Consider the following 5,418-nt stretch of genomic DNA (forward strand, 5'->3'; position numbering starts at 1 on the left):
GCTGTGTGGGGACTGGACATGGTTGGGCCCTTGTGAACTGGTAGAAGTGGATTCACCCATTTGCTCGTGGCAGTCGACAAGTTCACTAAGTGGATCGAAGCAAAACCTATCAAGAATTTAGACTCAAGCACAACCATTAGCTTCATCAAAGAATTGGTGTTTCGGTACGGAGTCCTGCACAGCATCATTACGGACAATGGCTCAAACTTTGATTCTGATTAGTTCAGAGCATACTGTGCTTCCCAAGGCACTCGGGTCGACTACGCATCTGTTGCGCACCCACAGTCGAATGGGCAGGCTGAAAGAGCAAATGGTCTCATCCTCCAAGGGTTGAAACCTCGATTGATGTGTGACCTCAAGCATGCAGCTGGAGCTTGGGTGACTGAGTTACGGTCTGTTCTGTGGGGATTAAGGAGGACTCCCAACTGGTGGACTGGTCGAACCCTTTTCTTCATCGTGTACGAGGCTGAAGCCGTGCTCCCGAGTGATTTACTCCACAATGCGCCTCGAGTAGAACTCTTCTCAGAAGCCGAACTAGAGCAAGCACGTCAATACACTATTGATCTTCTGGAGGAAGAGAGAGAGATGGCCTTGATCCGGTCGACCATCTATCAGCAAGATCTTTGTCGATTCCACGCCCAAAACGTCAGAGGTCGAGCATTTCAAGAAGAAGACCTTGTGCTCCGAGTGGATTAGCAACGACCTCATAAACTCGCCCCTGCTTGGGAAGGCCCTTTCATCGTCACGAAGGTGCTCCAAAACGGGGCATATCACCTCTACAATGTGGCCAAGAGGAAAGAAAAGCCACGCTCCTGGAACGCGGATCTGCTCCGTCGTTTTTAAACCTAAACACTCGGATCATCGAGTTGTAATAAGAATCCTTTCAGATTGATTATCAAAGACATGATTTTCGCAGTATCTTAATGATTCTTTTCACATAAACCTATGTGTCCAAATCCCCAGTGTGTGGCTTAGCTGCGAATCCGATTCACCTAAGTTTCAAAAACAAACTCCGAGTAAAGAGAACCCTCTCACTCGGGGGCTTAACTGTGAACCAGATTCGCCTAAGTTAAAACAAACTCCGAGTGAAGAGCAGACCTCTCACTCGGGGGCTTAGCTGAGACCCTATACTCGCCTCAGTTTCAAAAAACAGTCCGAGTGAAGAGCAAACCTCTCACTCGGGGGCTTAGCTGCGACCCCGTACTCGCCTAAGTTTCAAACATACTCCGAGTGAAGAGCAGCCCTCTCACTCGGAGGCTTAGCTGCGACCCCGCACTCGCCTAAGTTTCAAAAACACTCCGAGTGAAGGGCAATCCTCTCACTCGGAGGCTTAGCAGCGACCCCATACTCGCCTAAGTTAAAACATTCTCCGAGTGAAGAGCAACCCTCTCGCTCGGAGGCTTAGCTGCGAACCAGATTCACCTAAGTTAGAACAAACTCCGAGTGAAGAGCAGCCCTCTCACTCGAGGGCTTAGCTACGACCCCTTACTCGCCTAAGTTTCAAGAAACACTCCGAGTGAAGACAACACTCTCACTCGGGGGCTTAGCTGCGACCCCGTACTCGCCTAAGTTTCAAACATACTCCGAGTGAAGAGCAGCCCTCTCACTCGGAGGCTTAGCTGCGACCCCGTACTCGCCTATTTTTTAAAAACACTCCGAGTGAAGGGTAATCCTCTCGCTCGGAGGCTTAGCTGCGACCCCATACTCGCCTAAGTTAAAACATTCTTCGAGTGAGCGCAACCATCTCATTCGGAGGCTTAGCTGTGAACCAGATTCGCCTAAGTTAAGACAAACTCCGAGTAAAGAGCAACCCTCTCACTTGGGGGCTTAGCTGTGAACCAGATTTGCCCATGTTAAAACAAACTCTGAGTAAAGAGCAGCCCTCTCACTCGGGGGCTTAGCTGCGAACCAGGTTCGCCTAAGTTAAAACAAACTCCGACTAAAGAGCAGCCCTCTCACTCGGTGGCTTAGCTGCGACCCCGTACTCGCCTAAGTTTCAAAAAACACACCGAGTGAAGAGCAACCCTCCCACTCGGGGGCTTAGCTGCGACCCCGTACTCGCCTAAGTTTCAAACATACTCCGACTGAAGAGAAACCCTCTCACTCGGGGGCTTAGCTGTGACCCCGTACTCGCCTAAGTTTCAAACATACTCCGAGTGAAGAGCAACCCTCTCACTCGGGGGCTTAGCTGCGACCCCGTACTCGCCTAAGTTTCAAACATACTCCAAGTGAAGAGCAGCCCTCTCACTCGGGGGCTTAGCTGCGACCCCGTACTCGCCTAAGTTTCAAACATACTCCAAGTGAAGATCAACCCTCTCACTCGGGGGCTTAGCTGCGACCCCGTACTCGCCTAAGTTTCAAACATACTCCGAGTGAAGAGCAGCCCTCTCAATCGGGGGCTTAGCTGCGACCCCGTACTCGCCTAAGTTTCAAACATACTCCAAGTGAAGATCAACCCTCTCACTCGGGGGCTTAGCTGCGACTCCGTACTCGCCTAAGTTTCAAACATACTCCGAGTGAAGAGAAATCCTCTCAGTCGGGGGCTTAGCTGCGACCCCATACTCACTTAAGTTTCAAACATTCTCCGAGTGAAGGGCAGTCCTCGCACTTGGGGGCTTAGCTGCGACCCCGTACTCGCCTAAGTTAAAACATTCTCCGAGTGAAGAGCACCCTCTCACTCGGGGGCTTAGTTGTGACCCCGTACTCGCCTAAGTTTCAAACACGCTCGAGTAAAGAGCAACCCTCTCACTCGAAAGGAACAAGGTGTGCCCTAAGCTGCACCAAAAGTACAACGTCTGGATGCACTCTGAGCTGCGTCACAAGTACAATGTGTAGGTGTGCTTTGAGCTGCACCACAAGTACAACATTTGCTCCGAGTAAAGAGCAATCCTCTCACTCCACTACAAAAAAAGACACATCCGTGACATTTTGGGCCGAACGAAATTTTTTTCTGTCATACTTATGATACTTCTATGACGATAATTGTGACAAAACCCGGTATCATCATAGATGTGGTGAGCTCCTACTTCTATGAAAAAAAATCATGACAGAAAATGGGCTTTTCGTCCTAGGCGGGCCGGAGACGCAGTTGCATGACATTCTTTGGGCCGTCCATGACGGAAAAATCCGTGGTAGAAGCGAGGGCGAGGAAAATATCGGGGTGTTCCCGGTTTATGGTGGGTGGTCAGGGTGGAGCGATGCGCGTTTCTCTCGTACACGCACGCGCGTGGGTGCGAAGTGTTGGGCTCTAACTGAACCCGAGCGAAGTGTTGGTATCTAACTGAACCCGAGCGACTGCACTGCAGGCTACGCGTTACTGAACCCGAGCGATTCCTTTAGTACTGCTGCTAACTGAAGCCGATCGATGCTGCCTGTGGATGAACAGTGAGCGTTGCTGGGGGTTTGGATGAACAGTTCCCGGTGGGGGTGGATGAACAGGACCCCGTGGTGTTGCCTCTGGATGAACAGGACCCCAATCGATCGAGCCGGTTGGGGCTGGATGAACAGGACCCCATGGAGGGCTGGATGAACAGGACCACCCCGTGGAGGGCTGGATGAACAGTAGACGGTGGAGGGCTGGATGAACAGTAGCCTGTGGAGGGGTGGTTGAACAGGAGCCCGTGGAGAGGGCTGGTTGAACAGTAGCCGGTGGAGTAGCGCGCGGTGGAGGCTGGATAAACAGGAGCCCGTGGATGAACAGTCGCAGGTGGAGGCTGGAGGAGGTCGACGGTGGATGAACAGTAGCCCGTGGAGGCTGGAGGGGGTCGACGGTGGTGATGAACAGTATCTCGTGGAGTCCCGTTTTGCGGTATGCCACACCTCTCCCGATGAACAGGACCCCCGTTTCGACCGTAGCGCTCCAACCCAAGTCAGTTTCCTCCGTTTTGAGGTACGCCACACCCCTCCCGATCAACAGGACCCCCGTTTCGACCGTAGGAGTTCCGTTTCCTCTGTTTTGCAGTATGCCAGACCCCTCCCTATGAACAGGATCCCGTTTCGAACGTGGTCGGTCAAACACAAGGTCATTTCCTCCGTTCTGTGGTATGCCAGGCCTCGTTTCCATCGGTTGTTTCGTCCAAGCCGGTTGGCTCCCACGCGTTCCGTTGCCTCCCGATGAACACGATGCATTTCGTTGCCTCGCCATGAACACGACGAAGACGCAGTTTCTCCGTTCGGACCCAGCCATGTACACGAGCCCTGGCCGTACGTATGTGCGAGTAGGCGTTCGAGACCCCGCCCGTATGTACGTACGTGGCCGTATTTACTTTCTTGCAACATGGCCGCTGTACGTACGTGTACATGCTACGTGCGCGCCTCTACTACCACACGTGCGCGCCTCTACTACCACACGTGCGCGCCTCTACTACCACACGTGCCCTTCCTTGCACGGCCACAGTTCATCGTTGCAGCCTGCAGACAGACCGATCGACCAGTATGTACGTACACGTTCGCGACCAGAATGACAACGCTACGTACGCTTCGACCAGGTGGGTCCCAACTGTCAGGCACTTCCTTGCGTGCGAAGATGTAGCTGGTGGGTCCCAGCAGTCAGGGGGCGAATCATTTTTTTTGCCCGGACGCACTTCCTTGCATGCGAAGATGTAGCTGGTAGGTCCCAGCTGTCAGGGGAAAACATTTTTTTCACGAAATACGGTTGCCCGTCCGGTGGGTCCCTGCTGTCAGGTGGGGGAATCATCATTTTCCGCGTAATAAGGAGGCACTTCCTTGCTGCGGCCGTGGACCCAGCTGTCAGCCTCTCCACGTACAGTCCACGTCCGATGGAAGCCGTTCCTTGACCACGTTGATCACGCCGCGCCGAGAGCGCCAGCCCGGTGGACGACGGCGAGGCCTAGGAAGGGGACGACGCGGAGCCGGGGAAGACGAGGCAGTGGATGCCCACGCGTAGAGGAGTATGAGGGTTCATTGGTTCGCTGCGGTGTGAGGCTGTCGTCGCCGCATAATAACAGGGTGTTTGGGTGAGTAGAGGGATGGCCTAGCCAGCGGTGGGAGTAGTAGGGGGTGGTGAGGCCTCCGCGGCATCGTAGGCGGCCACGGGAGGCAGGAGCACAAGGCACGACCGGCGCTGGTATGGGCGGCTGGAGCTAGAAGACCAGAGGTTGAAGAAGCACTACGGCCGTTGGATGGACATCGTACGGTCACTGGAGCTAGAATCATGCATATTGACCAAGTTGACAAAGCCCTCCGTCCCCATTAACTTAGTAGGCCCACAAGTCAGCCTCCCACTATACTTGGTCCCAGCTAGCAGGGGGGTATTCATTTTTTGTGCGTAATAAGGAGGCACTTCCTTGCGTGCGAAGATATAGCTGGTGGGTCCGAGCTGTCAGCGGCGGTAACGTTTTTTCGCGAAATACAGAGGCCCTTTTCGGTGGGTCCCAGATGTCAGGTGGAGGAATCATT

This window comes from Aegilops tauschii, chromosome 1 (assembly GCF_002575655.3).
Source record: "Aegilops tauschii subsp. strangulata cultivar AL8/78 chromosome 1, Aet v6.0, whole genome shotgun sequence".
Classification (NCBI taxonomy): Eukaryota; Viridiplantae; Streptophyta; class Magnoliopsida; order Poales; family Poaceae; genus Aegilops; species Aegilops tauschii.